Raw genomic sequence first — 15,748 nt, 5'->3', positions numbered from 1 at the left:
TGCTGAAACACTTGCAGGTAGAGGCCCCATTCCCCCAGGTGCAGATCATGTCTACTGAGGAAGCCTGCTCCCCAATTGTCTACTCCCAGAATTAATATGGTGGAAATGGCCTTGGAATTCCACTCCATCCAGGAGGAGTATCTGTGACACCTCCCTCATTGCAGTTCTGCTGTTTGGACCTCCTTGTTGGTTTATGTATGCCACAGTTGGTGCATTTTCCAACCATACCTGTATGGCCTGATACTGAAGGATATAAAAAGAGGTCAGCAGAAGGGCATTGTAAATCGCCCTGAGTTCCAAAACTTTTATCGGAAGGGAAGCCTCTTGGTCAGACCACCTTCATTGGAACCGAGCCCCTAGGGTCACTGCAGCCCAACCATGGAGGCTCGCATCCGTTGTCAACAGAATCCAATCCTGAATTCTGAAGTGTCGACCCTCCAGGAGGGAGATCAGCAACCACCATAAGAGGGAAACCCTGGCGTTTGGTGAAAGGCATATCATCTGGCGTATGTGCAGATGTGACCCAGACCATTTGTCCAGCAGATCCAGCTGGAATGGTCATGCATGGAATCTTCCTTACCGAAATGCGTCGTAGGCGGCCATTATCTTTCCCAGTAAGCTTATGCAAAGATGTACCGAGATTTTGTTCAGCTTCAAAATGGAACATACCATTGTCTGAATTATCTTTGCCTCGTCCATAGGAAGGAACACCTTCTGAGACACCGTGTCCAATATCATTACCAGGAACTGAAGCCTCTGCGTAGGTCCTAGGTGGGATTTCTGCAGATTAAGAATCCACCCATGATCCGTGAGTAGTCGTGTTTGAAGGCTGATCGTTTCCATCAAGTGCTCTGAATATAGCCATTATGAGGAGATCGCCCAAGTATAGAATGATTTTCACTTCCTGCTTGCGGAGTTGTAGCAACATCTCTGCCATCACCCCTGATAACACCCTCAGTGCCGTTGATAAGCCGAAAGGCAAGGCCTGGACCTGGTAGTGACTGTCCTGCAGTGCAAACCTGAGGTAAGTCTAAAGAGGCGACCATATTGGGATGTGAAGATATGCATCCTTAATAGCCAGAGAAACCAGGAATTCCCCTTCTTCCATGTCACGCTTGGCTTGAGTTGGGGATCTGACGACTGATAATTGACTGAGGGAGCAGCTATCGGCAAAGGAAGGAAATGAGGTGGCTGAATGTAGTTCTTACTCATGGATTGAATACTTAGGCCTGAAGATGTAGAGGGGTAGGCAATGAGGACAATGACCGAGAATGATACACTGAAGAAAGAGGAATTCAGTTTTAATGAGACCGCAAATCATACACTACGACTAGGAGAGACGTCCGAGTGAATTCTGAAAGACAAAAGGTACATGACTTGTAAACGATGCAGAAGAATACTGAATGAAGAAGTGACTTGTGATTTGTAAACGATGCTGAAGAGGATCGCTGTGAGCACCATCTGCAAACGGAGACCCTCTGCCAGATATCAGGATACCAGGGGTTAAACCATAAGAGCAGGTGGACTGGGAGCAAAGGACTGCAATAACAGAACTGACCACCAGGCGGACACAACAGAACCAGGATACCAGGGGTTAACCTGGGAGCGCAGGGCACCTTACAGCAGCAAGTAACTTGAAGTACTGGCAACATAGCTAAGCATCAACCCCTTTTTATAAGGGAAGCCTGTACCTGATTGGCTGGACGCGAACTGGGATACCTATCGTCTTAGATTGATCTCCAACATGGTGGCTCCCTGCACAGAGGACACATGTGGAACCAGCACACAGCCACTACCTCTGGCCTCAGCCTCCCAGACGCCGCACTCCAGTAACAGGACACTTGGAAACAGACACCTCCGGCTGCCATGCTCCGCTCCCCAGGACCCGGACCCCGGCCTCCAGACACCCAGCAGCCGCACCGGAAGACCTTGCTGCTGTAGCTCCTATCCATCGCAGCGACACCAGCCAGCTAAGAGGAAAGCCACAGGGACCAGAACCGGTGGTAAGACTCCGGATGCTGACAGTACCCCCCTTTTTAGGGTGGTCTCCGAACACCCACGCTGCTTAGTGGGATTCTTGGCATGAAAGGCACAACTCAGTCTTGGAGCATGAACATCCTCTGCAGCCACCCAAGATCTTTCCTCCGGACCATATCCTCTCCAATCTATGAGATACTGGAGACGACCATACCTCTTGCGGAAGTCAAGAAACTTATGAACCTCGAATTCCTCATTTTGAGCAGCTTGAACCTTGGGAGGTTAAGGGAAAGATGCCCGAAAATGATTTAGTACAAGAGGATTTAGCAGAGAAATGTGGAAGGCATTGGGAATTTTCAAATAGGGAGGCAGTTTCACCTTGTAAGAAACAGGATTCAACACTCGTAATAGGATACGGACCGATGAATCTTGGAGCAAACTTTTTGGTAGGAACTTTGAGTCTGAGGTCTCTGGTGGATATCCAAACACGATCTCCCACTTTGAGACTAGGAACAGCCCTATGTTTCTGATCAGCATAGGTCTTTTATTTCTGGGAAGTCTCAAGTAGCGCCTTATGAATTTGACTCCAAATCTTAGTGAACTGACGAAGAGCGGATTCAGCAGCAGGAACCTCAAGAGATGGGAGAGATTAGAAGGAAGGAACTCGTGGATGAAAACTATAGTTAATGAAGAAAGGAGTGGAATTGGTAGAAGAATGATATAGGTTATTGTATGCAAACTCAGCAAATGGGAGGTAATCCATCCAGTCTTACTGAGCAGGGGACATGAACATCCGTAAGAAAGTTTCCAGATATTGGTTGACTCTTTCAGTCTGTCCGTCAGTCTGGGGATGGTGGGCTGAAGAGAAGTTCAACTTGATTCCTAGGACAGAGCAGAGAGCTTTCTAGAATTTGGCGAGGAATTGAGGACCCCAATCAGAAACTATTTCCTGTGGAAGGCCATGCAAATGAAAAATCTATGAGAAAAACAATTTGGATAGCTGAGGCGCAGAGGGAAGACTGGTGAGGGGTATGAAGTGAGCCATCTTTGAAAATCATTCCACAATGACACAAATGGTGTTGTGCCTTCTGGAGACTGTTAAATCGGTTATGAAATCCATAAAGATGCGAATCCAAAGCTTTTGAGGTGTTGAAAGTGGATGAAGAAGACCCGAGGGAGATGTTCGTGGACCTTTTGTTGAACACACTTGGAACAGACTGCTTCAAATTCAAAGACATCTGTTTTAAGATGAGGCTACCAGTAGAATCGCTGAATGAACTTGAGAGTCTTAAGACCACCGGTATGACCCATGAAAGATAAAGAATGAGCCCAAGTAAGCAATTTCCTGCAAAATTTTGGTGCTACAAAAGTTCTCCCCAGAGGAGGTAGAGGAACAGTACGAGTTGAAGCAAATGAAGCCAGATTCAGAGGAGTTGAGTGAATCATCCGTTTGAAAAGAACGAGAAAGTGCATCTGCTCTTCAATTTAAGGTTCCTGGGCGGTTAATAGTTTAAAGGAGAACCGAGAGAAGTAGTGAGCCCAACTGGCTTGCCATGGGTTTAAACAACGAGTTTAAACAATGGGTTTAAGCCATCATGGAAGGACTTGGAGAAGACGGAATGGGAGAAGATTCTGAATGATCAGGACTGGGACTTAATGTTAGTTGATTAGGAAGAAGAAAAAGGTCTCAAGTCAGTATGAGAGGTTTCCTGTTAAGGACGAGGTTTAGCTTTCTTATGAGATGATTTTCCAGTTCTGCCCATTCTTCAGCATAACATTACAGAGATTAGAGAACAAGGTCAGGAGGCCAGTAGCAACATAGCAGAAGTATTAAAGTGTGGAAATAGGGAGACATCAGTGAGCATAGACCCCCAGTAGCCATCGGTTACAGAAACATTGTGAGGTCAGTTGTTTATGGGTAATAGCAAGAAGATGCCATCCTTGAGCGGTAAAGTCATTTATAGGAGCCAGCTACTGTCCTGGACACATGGACTGTTACACCGTAGCTATACTGATGCCCCAAGAGCGCTAATTGGATCTCACGGGGATTGATAAGAGCAGGAGGGAAAAAAACCCCAGCAGCAGTCAAACAGTACGGAGGATGTAGTCAGCACAGTCTGCCACCAGAGGGAGTCGACAGAGCAGGAGTGGAGGCCAGGCAATAATAATAATTAAAGCAGTTCAGGCGACCACTTACTGCCCAGGTAGGGCCGCAGTGACAGAAGTCCCTGCCGGAAATCACTGAGGCTGTAGTGAAGGGCACTGATCATGGGCTGGCAGTGTCTGTAGCTCTCAGAGAAGCGGATGGTTTCAGGAGGGCATGTGGTTATATTGCCAGTTTTCAAGATGGCCACTTCTGGCAGGGCAGGGAAGCCCAGATCAGAAGAAACTGGCCGGCTATGGTGGGAGAACCAGGTCAGTAATAAGGCAGGAGAGGAGAGGTTCCAGGATGCAGTGGCACAGGGTAGCGTATCTGGCTGCGTAGGAACCCCACATGTATGTCCTCTATAATTCACAGCTCCACCAGATTCCCCCGTAGCACCATGGGTTAGGAGGAGAGGGGGAGATGCCGGGACACTGCTGGAGTGATGATAGGCAAGCGCTCCGTGTATTCCCCGCTGCCACGACTCATGGCTTCAACGGCCGGACAGTAGGAGAAGGCAGGCTGCGGACAGGTGAGCTGACTAACCTGACGCGTCCCTGCTGAGGCCACCAATCCCCGTAGTATGTGCCGCATCAGATGCCGGGAGAGCAGCTCTGCTCTGTCTCCAGCCGCGGTCACCGCTGATCCCCAGTCAGCCTCTCCACACCACTCCAACAGCACGGCTAGGCACAAGAGTGGACAGGGCACACAGCCCTTGGTGAGTAGCAGTGCTACCTCGTTGAGGTCCGGTCCGCGGTGGGATCACTGCACAACTTCAGTCCGCGGCTTCGGATCCGGGAGTACGCCGCAACCTGCAAAATCCAAATGAATGGCTCCGCAACCTACAAAACACACAGAGGGGCAAGAAAGGGCCTGAAAGAGCCCGTAGGACAGCTGTAAAAGGCAGAAAGGACCTATATAAGCAGGAGCTCCTTTATCCTGCTTCCTGCTGCCTTTCCAGTCACCCCCCCTCCCCCGTGACATCATTTATTGATGTTGAAAATAGAAGTAATGTAGATTTTTGCACCAATCTAAGACCTGCGAATCTACTTTGGGAGCCACCTCCCCTTTTTTTTTTTTAAACATTCCCCAGCTGGACGAGGATAATTGGAATTCCATTTCTTGGAATTCTAACTTCCTACTGGGCGTAACCTAAAATTTCTATCAGCTGTTTTGGGATGTTTAAACACAGTTGCCTTAGTTTTTAACACAGGCTCTGCTGCCTCTTCTAAGGATAGAATGGCTTACATAGCACTAATTAGCTCAGGTATGTCCACTGAGCTGAGACCTTCCGAAGTGCAATGAGTCCTCATCCTCCAACGAATCCTCATCTAAAACATGTGTAGACTGTGAAGATGTTGTATCATGTCTATGTGATTTACTTACCACCAGCCTTTCAGCCTGCTTTTTTGAGAGGCTAACAATTCCCTAGGTGTATAAACCTCAGAATGAATGCTGCATGTAAGGGTTAATAGGGAAACCTATCACTGGTATAGGAGCTGGTATAAACTGCTCAGCTACATTGGATAATGTCTGTGCAAAGTAGCCCATGAAGGTTCACCAGAACCTGTGCCTGCCTCACTGTACACGTGGGTAAGCGTTGTCGTGACCCAGCGGGGAGATGTTGGAGCGACTCTAAGGTGAGTATAAGATGCTTTTTAGAAAGATCACTCAAAAAAAATAGTAATACTATAAAAATAGGACTTAAATACCTACCAGTAAATCCTTTTCTCCTAGTCCGTAGGAGGATGCTGGGGTCACTTCAGAACCATGGGGTATAGACTGATCCGCAGGAGACATGGGCACTTTAAGACTTTTCCAGAGTGTGAACTGGCTACTCCCTCTATGCCCCTCCTCCAGACTTCAGTATAGGAACTGTGCCCAGGGAGGAGACGGACATTTCGAGGAAAGGATTTATTGTAAAGTTAACAGTGAGAGTCATATCAGCGCACACTTCAACCATGCCGTACAACAGGGCATTCAACGTTACACATGTCAACGGCATGAACAAATGGCCAGGCACCGAGCATCCTCTACGGACTAGGAGAAAATAAGAATTTACTTACCAATAATTCTATTTCTCGTAGTCCGTAGTGGATGCTGGGACTCTGTCAGGACCATGGGGAATAGCGGCTCCGCAGGAGACTGGGCACAAAAGTAAAAGCTTTAGGACTACCCGGTGTGCACTGGCTCCTCCCCCTATGACCCTCCTCCAAGCCTCAGTTAGGATACTGTGCCCGGACGAGCGTACACAATAAGGAAGGATTTTTGAATCCCGGGCAAGACTCATACCAGCCACACCATATAACTTGTGATCTAAACCCAGTTAACAGCATGATAACATGAGGAGCCTCCAAAACAGATGGCTCACTACAACAAAACCCGAATTTTTTGGCAACAATAACTATGTACAAGTATTGCAGACAATCCGCACTTGGGATGGGCGCCCAGCATCCACTACGGACTACGAGAAATAGAATTATCGGTAAGTAAATTCTTATTTTCTCTGACGTCCTTGTGGATGCTGGGACTTCGTCAGGACCATGGGGATTATACCAAAGCTCCCAAACGGGCGGGAGAGTGCAGATGACTCTGCAGCACCGAATGAGAGAACTCCAGGTCCTCCTTAGCCACGGTATCAAATTTGTAGAATTTTACAAACGTGTTTTCCCCTGACCACGTAGCTGCTCGGCAAAGTTGTAAAGCCGAGACCCCTCGGGCAGCCGCCCAAGATGAGCCCACCTTCCTTGTGGAATGGACATTGACAGATTTTGGCTGTGGCAAGCCTGCCACAGAATGTGCAAGCTGAATTGTACTACAAATCCAACGAGCAATAGTCTGCTTAGAAGCAGGAGCACCCAGCTTGTTGGGTGCATACAGGATAAACAGCGAGTCAGATTTCCTGACTCCGGCCGTCCTGGAAACATATACTTTCAGGGCCCTGACTACATCCAGTAACTTGGAATCCTCCAAGTCCCCAGTAGCCGCAGGCACCACAATATATAGAAGAAGCAAGTGTTGGTATTTATCTGTGTCCAGGGCGCGTAAAAAAAAGAAAAAGGTAAGGAAACTTAACACATCCCTTGTCAAATGGGTATACGATGTCTTCTCCAGATTATGCAGGCCTATGAGTCCTTTAGTTCAGGTGAATCTTCTCGTTATAAATGGCTCCCAGTTCATGTCAAAATGGAGAGAAATAAGAGAGAAAAGAAATGTGTAGCACCGTTTACAACAGCTAGAATCGAGAATTCCACACAATGAAAGTTTTTAAGGGCGTACCCCACTCACACAGAAACAAGTAAGTGGGTTCCCGTAAAGGTATCTTTATTGCTAGTTTTTTTCTCCAATCCCCTCAGGTTAGGTTCACGTAATTAAGCGCGCCTGAATCTCACACCACATGGGGTACTGTAAACACGTAGGGGTAGCGTCTGAGGCAATTTCAATGCGTACCCTCACTTACACAGAGCAAAGCCAGAACATTCATATAACGGTTTCTTTATATCAACAAAAATCCTCAGGTGCGTACCCCAACTCACTCAGTAAACGATGAATGACTCCTATAAAGGTTTCTTTAAATAGATTCACTGGTATCCCTTTGGTGGATCCACAAGAGGAAAAGGAACTCTTTCTCCCAAATGAAAAAAATCCTTCTTTCTAAAACAGGTTTTTTATTCCAGACATAGTCCAAATTCATACAAAGAAATCACCAGACATGGTGACAGAAAAAATAAAAAAGTAAAAATTTAAAAGTACAATAAAAATTCCAAAGGCAAAATTTGAGATAATAATCGGCGTGATTATTCCCTTTTTCCAGAAAACTACTCACAGTACAGTCGTCCGACGCGTTTCGGTCTCGAATGGACCTTAATCATGATAATATTATCATAATATAATAATTATAATAAATTAAAATAACATAATATAATAATCCTTCTGTATTGTCTTACTGACCTATAGTTTCTTCTGTATTGTTTTACTGACCTATAGTTTCTTCTGTATTGTTTTATTGACCTATAGTTTCCTTCTGTATTGTCTTACTGACCTATAGTTTCTTCTGTATTGTTTTATTGACCTAGTTTCCTTCTGTAATGTCTTACAGACCTATAGTTTCCTTCTGTATTGTCTTACTGACCTATAGTTTCCTTCTGTATTGTCTTACAGACCTATAGCTTCCTTCTGTATTGTCTTACTGACCTATAGTTTCCTTCTGTATTGTCTTACTGACCTATAGTTTCCTTCTGTATTGTCTTACTGACCTATAGTTTCTTACTGTTATGTCTTACTGACGTATCGTGGCTTACTGTAGTCTTACTGACCTATAGTTTCCTTCTGTATTTTCTTGCTGACGTATCGTGGCTTACTGTAGTCTTACTGACCTATAGTTTCCTTCTGTATTGTCTTGCTGACGTATCGTGGCTTACTGTAGTCTTACTGACTTATAGTTTCTGCTGTATTGTTTTACTGACCTATAGTTTCTTCTGTATTGTTTTATTGACCTATAGTTTCCTTCTGTATTGTCTTACTGACCTATAGTTTCTTCTGTATTGTTTTATTGACCTAGTTTCCCTCTGTAATGTCTTACTGACCTATAGTTTCTTCTGTATTGGTTTACTGACCTATAGTTTCCTTCTGTATTGTCTTACAGACCTATAGTTTCCTTCGGTATTATCTTACTGACCTATAGTTTCCTTCTGTATTGTCTTACTGACCTATAGTTTCTTACTGTTATGTCTTACTAACGTATCGTGGCTTACTGTAGTCTTACTGACCTATAGTTTCCTTCTGTATTGTCATGCTGACGTATCGTGGCTTACTGAAGTCTTACTGACCTATAGTTTCCTTCTGTATTGTCTTGCTGACGTATCGTGGCTTACTGTAGTCTTACTGACCTATAGTTTCCTTCTGTATTGTCTTGCTGACGTATCGTGGCTTACTGTAGTCTTACTGACTTATAGTTTCTGCTGTATTGTTTTACTGACCTATAGTTTCTTCTGTATTGTTTTATTGACCTATAGTTTCCTTCTGTATTGTCTTACTGACCTATAGTTTCTTCTGTATTGTTTTACTGACCTATAGTTTCTTCTGTATTGTTTTATTGACCTATAGTTTCCTTCTGTATTGTCTTACTGACCTATAGTTTCTTCTGTATTGTTTTATTGACCTATAGTTTCCTTCTGTATTGTCTTACAGACATATAGTTTCCTTCTGTATTGTCTTACTGACCTATAGTTTCCTTCTGTATTGTCTTACAGACCTATAGCTTCCTTCTGTATTGTCTTACTGACCTATAGTTTCCTTCGGTATTGTCTTACTGACCTATAGTTTCCTTCTGTATTGTCTTACTGACCTATAGTTTCTGTTATGTCTTACTGACGTATCGTGGCTTACTGTAGTCTTACTGACCTATAGTTTCCTTCTGTATTGTCTTGCTGACGTATCGTGGCTTACTGTAGTCTTACTGACCTATAGTTTCCTTCTGTATTGTCTTGCTGACGTATCGTGGCTTACTGTAGTCTTACTGACTTATAGTTTCTGCTGTATTGTTTTACTGACCTATAGTTTCTTCTGTATTGTTTTATTGACCTATAGTTTCCTTCTGTATTATCTTACTGACCTATAGTTTCTTCTGTATTGTTTTATTGACCTAGTTTCCTTTTGTATTGTCTTACTGACCTATAGTTTCTTCTGTATTGTTTTACTGACCTATAGTTTCTTCTGTATTGTTTTATTGACCTATAGTTTCCTTCTGTATTGTCTTACTGACCTATAGTTTCTTCTGTATTGTTTTATTGACCTAGTTTCCTTCTGTAATGTCTTACAGACCTATAGTTTCCTTCTGTATTGTCTTACTGACCTATAGTTTCCTTCTGTATTGTCTTACAGACCTATAGCTTCCTTCTGTATTGTCTTACTGACCTATAGTTTCCTTCGGTATTGTCTTACTGACCTATAGTTTCCTTCTGTATTGTCTTACTGACCTATAGTTTCTTACTGTTATGTCTTACTGACGTATCGTGGCTTACTGTAGTCTTACTGACCTATAGTTTCCTTCTGTATTGTCTTGCTGACGTATCGTGGCTTACTGTAGTCTTACTGACCTATAGTTTCCTTCTGTATTGTCTTGCTGACGTATCGTGGCTTACTGTAGTCTTACTGACTTATAGTTTCTGCTGTATTGTTTTACTGACCTATAGTTTCTTCTGTATTGTTTTATTGACCTATAGTTTCCTTCTGTATTGTCTTACTGACCTATAGTTTCTTCTGTATTGTTTTATTGACCTAGTTTCCCTCTGTAATGTCTTACTGACCTATAGTTTCTTCTGTATTGTTTTACTGACCTATAGTTTCCTTCTGTATTGTCTTACAGACCTATAGTTTCCTTCGGTATTATCTTACTGACCTATAGTTTCCTTCTGTATTGTCTTACTGACCTATAGTTTCTTACTGTTATGTCTTACTGACGTATCGTGGCTTACTGTAGTCTTACTGACCTATAGTTTCCTTCTGTATTGTCTTGCTGACGTATCGTGGCTTACTGTAGTCTTACTGACCTATAGTTTCCTTCTGTATTGTCTTGCTGACGTATCGTGGCTTACTGTAGTCTTACTGACTTATAGTTTCTGCTGTATTGTTTTACTGACCTATAGTTTCTTCTGTATTGTTTTATTGACCTATAGTTTCCTTCTGTATTGTCTTACTGACCTATAGTTTCTTCTGTATTGTTTTACTGACCTATAGTTTCTTCTGCATTGTTTTATTGACCTATAGTTTCCTTCTGTATTGTCTTACTGACCTATAGTTTCTTCTGTATTGTTTTATTGACCCAGTTTCCTTCTGTAATGTCTTACAGACCTATAGTTTCCTTCTGTATTGTCTTACTGACCTATAGTTTCCTTCTGTATTGTCTTACAGACCTATAGCTTCCTTCTGTATTGTCTTACTGACCTATAGTTTCCTTCTGTATTGTCTTACAGACCTATAGCTTCCTTCTGTATTGTCTTACTGACCTATAGTTTCCTTCTGTATTGTCTTACTGACCTATAGTTTCCTTCTGTATTGTCTTACTGACCTATAGTTTCTTACTGTTATGTCTTACTGACGTATCGTGGCTTACTGTAGTCTTACTGACCTATAGTTTCCTTCTGTATTGTCTTGCTGACGTATCGTGGCTTACTGTAGTCTTACTGACCTATAGTTTCCTTCTGTATTGTCTTGCTGACTTATCGTGGCTTACTGTAGTCTTACTGACTTATAGTTTCTGCTGTATTGTTTTACTGACCTATAGTTTCTTCTGTATTGTTTTATTGACCTATAGTTTCCTTCTGTATTGTCTTACTGACCTATAGTTTCTTCTGTATTGTTTTATTGACCTAGTTTCCCTCTGTAATGTCTTACTGACCTATAGTTTCTTCTGTATTGTTTTACTGACCTATAGTTTCCTTCTGTATTGTCTTACAGACCTATAGTTTCCTTCGGTATTATCTTACTGACCTATAGTTTCCTTCTGTATTGTCTTACTGACCTATAGTTTCTTACTGTTATGTCTTACTGACGTATCGTGGCTTACTGTAGTCTTACTGACCTATAGTTTCCTTCTGTATTGTCTTGCTGACGTATCGTGGCTTACTGTAGTCTTACTGACCTATAGTTTCCTTCTGTATTGTCTTGCTGACGTATCGTGGCTTACTGTAGTCTTACTGACCTATAGTTTCCTTCTGTATTGTCTTGCCGACGTATCGTGGCTTACTGTAGTCTTACTGACTTATAGTTTCTGCTGTATTGTTTTACTGACCTATAGTTTCTTCTGTATTGTTTTATTGACCTATAGTTTCCTTCTGTATTGTCTTACTGACCTATAGTTTCTTCTGTATTGTTTTACTGACCTATAGTTTCTTCTGTATTGTTTTATTGACCTATAGTTTCCTTCTGTATTGTCTTACTGACCTATAGTTTCTTCTGTATTGTTTTACTGACCTATAGTTTCTTCTGCATTGTTTTATTGACCTATAGTTTCCTTCTGTATTGTCTTACTGACCTATAGTTTCTTCTGTATTGTTTTATTGACCCAGTTTCCTTCTGTAATGTCTTACAGACCTATAGTTTCCTTCTGTATTGTCTTACTGACCTATAGTTTCCTTCTGTATTGTCTTACAGACCTATAGCTTCCTTCTGTATTGTCTTACTGACCTATAGTTTCTTCTGTATTGTTTTATTGACCTAGTTTCCTTCTGTATTGTCTTACTGACCTATAGTTTCCTTCGGTATTGTCTTACTGACCTATAGTTTCCTTCTGTATTGTCTTACTGACCTATAGTTTCTTACTGTTATGTCTTACTGACGTATCGTGGCTTACTGTAGTCTTACTGACCTATAGTTTCCTTCTGTATTGTCTTGCTGACGTATCGTGGCTTACTGTAGTCTTACTGACCTATAGTTTCCTTCTGTATTGTCTTGCTGACGTATCGTGGCTTACTGTAGTCTTACTGACTTATAGTTTCTGCTGTATTGTTTTACTGACCTATAGTTTCTTCTGTATTGTTTTATTGACCTATAGTTTCCTTCTGTATTGTCTTACTGACCTATAGTTTCTTCTGTATTGTTTTATTGACCTAGTTTCCCTCTGTAATGTCTTACTGACCTATAGTTTCTTCTGTATTGTTTTACTGACCTATAGTTTCCTTCTGTATTGTCTTACAGACCTATAGTTTCCTTCGGTATTATCTTACTGACCTATAGTTTCCTTCTGTATTGTCTTACTGACCTATAGTTTCTTACTGTTATGTCTTACTGACGTATCGTGGCTTACTGTAGTCTTACTGACCTATAGTTTCCTTCTGTATTGTCTTGCTGACGTATCGTGGCTTACTGTAGTCTTACTGACCTATAGTTTCCTTCTGTATTGTCTTGCTGACGTATCGTGGCTTACTGTAGTCTTACTGACTTATAGTTTCTGCTGTATTGTTTTACTGACCTATAGTTTCTTCTGTATTGTTTTATTGACCTATAGTTTCCTTCTGTATTGTCTTACTGACCTATAGTTTCTTCTGTATTGTTTTACTGACCTATAGTTTCTTCTGCATTGTTTTATTGACCTATAGTTTCCTTCTGTATTGTCTTACTGACCTATAGTTTCTTCTGTATTGTTTTATTGACCCAGTTTCCTTCTGTAATGTCTTACAGACCTATAGTTTCCTTCTGTATTGTCTTACTGACCTATAGTTTCCTTCTGTATTGTCTTACAGACCTATAGCTTCCTTCTGTATTGTCTTACTGACCTATAGTTTCCTTCTGTATTGTCTTACAGACCTATAGCTTCCTTCTGTATTGTCTTACTGACCTATAGTTTCCTTCTGTATTGTCTTACTGACCTATAGTTTCCTTCTGTATTGTCTTACTGACCTATAGTTTCTTACTGTTATGTCTTACTGACGTATCGTGGCTTACTGTAGTCTTACTGACCTATAGTTTCCTTCTGTATTGTCTTGCTGAAGTATCGTGGCTTACTGTAGTCTTACTGACCTATAGTTTCCTTCTGTATTGTCTTGCTGACTTATCGTGGCTTACTGTAGTCTTACTGACTTATAGTTTCTGCTGTATTGTTTTACTGACCTATAGTTTCTTCTGTATTGTTTTATTGACCTATAGTTTCCTTCTGTATTGTCTTACTGACCTATAGTTTCTTCTGTATTGTTTTATTGACCTAGTTTCCCTCTGTAATGTCTTACTGACCTATAGTTTCTTCTGTATTGTTTTACTGACCTATAGTTTCCTTCTGTATTGTCTTACAGACCTATAGTTTCCTTCGGTATTATCTTACTGACCTATAGTTTCCTTCTGTATTGTCTTACTGACCTATAGTTTCTTACTGTTATGTCTTACTGACGTATCGTGGCTTACTGTAGTCTTACTGACCTATAGTTTCCTTCTGTATTGTCTTGCTGACGTATCGTGGCTTACTGTAGTCTTACTGACCTATAGTTTCCTTCTGTATTGTCTTGCTGACGTATCGTGGCTTACTGTAGTCTTACTGACCTATAGTTTCCTTCTGTATTGTCTTGCCGACGTATCGTGGCTTACTGTAGTCTTACTGACTTATAGTTTCTGCTGTATTGTTTTACTGACCTATAGTTTCTTCTGTATTGTTTTATTGACCTATAGTTTCCTTCTGTATTGTCTTACTGACCTATAGTTTCTTCTGTATTGTTTTACTGACCTATAGTTTCTTCTGTATTGTTTTATTGACCTATAGTTTCCTTCTGTATTGTCTTACTGACCTATAGTTTCTTCTGTATTGTTTTATTGACCTAGTTTCCTTCTGTAATGTCTTACAGACCTATAGTTTCCTTCTGTATTGTCTTACTGACCTATAGTTTCCTTCTGTATTGTCTTACAGACCTATAGCTTCCTTCTGTATTGTCTTACTGACCTATAGTTTCCTTCTGTATTGTCTTACTGACCTATAGTTTCCTTCTGTATTGTCTTACTGACCTATAGTTTCTTACTGTTATGTCTTACTGACGTATCATGGCTTACTGTAGTCTTACTGACCTATAGTTTCCTTCTGTATTGTCTTGCTGACGTATCGTGGCTTACTGTAGTCTTACTGACCTATAGTTTCCTTCTGTATTGTCTTGCTGACGTATCGTGGCTTACTGTAGTCTTACTGACTTATAGTTTCTGCTGTATTGTTTTACTGACCTATAGTTTCTTCTGTATTGTTTTATTGACCTATAGTTTCCTTCTGTATTGTCTTACTGACCTATAGTTTCTTCTGTATTGTTTTACTGACCTATAGTTTCTTCTGTATTGTTTTATTGACCTATAGTTTCCTTCTGTATTGTCTTACTATAGTTTCTTCTGTATTGTTTTATTGACCTAGTTTCCTTCTGTAATGTCTTACAGACCTATAGTTTCCTTCTGTATTGTCTTACTGACCTATAGTTTCCTTCTGTATTGTCTTACAGACCTATAGCTTCCTTCTGTATTGTCTTACTGACCTATAGTTTCTTCTGTATTGTTTTATTGACCTAGTTTCCTTCTGTATTGTCTTACTGACCTATAGTTTCCTTCTGTATTGTCTTACTGACCTATAGTTTCCTTCTGTATTGTCTTACTGACCTATAGTTTCTTCTGTATTGTCTTACTGACCTATAGTTTCTTACTGTTATGTCTTACTGACGTATCGTGGCTTACTGTAGTCTTACTGACCTATAGTTTCCTTCTGTAATGTCTTACTGACCTATAGTTTCTTCTGTATTGTCTTACTGACCTATAGTTTCCTTCTGTATTGTCTTACATACCTATAGTTTCCTATATACATAGTTTTCCTGTCTATGTAGAGTAGGTATGGAAGGGATACCTACCATACATAGACAGTATATATAAGCCTCAGCCTCTCCCTTATGAAAATGATAATGAATAAGGTGTGTGTGTGGATACCATGCACATGTAACTGATTCTATTTACAGGAAACAATAGGGAGAGCTCACGGCTGTCTGGAAGTGTTCTAGATGGTTAAGTATTACACATATGAATATATTTCTTCTAAATAAATATTTTTCACCCTGATTGATATAATACTGATAGTAAGAGAATTCAGTCAATAGTAATCTTTCTTTTAATTAAGTA

The 15,748-nt window shown here is 41.2% G+C and overlaps 1 pseudogene; it reads right to left on the bottom strand.

Annotated features, from left to right (window-relative positions):
- The window catches only part of LOC134983284 (oocyte zinc finger protein XlCOF6-like), a 77,331-nt pseudogene that overhangs the window by 16,004 nt on the left and 45,579 nt on the right, over positions 1-15,748 (bottom strand).

This window comes from Pseudophryne corroboree, assembly GCF_028390025.1.
Source record: "Pseudophryne corroboree isolate aPseCor3 chromosome 3 unlocalized genomic scaffold, aPseCor3.hap2 SUPER_3_unloc_11, whole genome shotgun sequence".
Lineage (NCBI taxonomy): Eukaryota > Metazoa > Chordata > Amphibia > Anura > Myobatrachidae > Pseudophryne > Pseudophryne corroboree.
The sequence above is the reverse complement of the archived record's forward strand: the minus strand, read 5'-3'. Positions and strand labels throughout refer to the sequence as shown.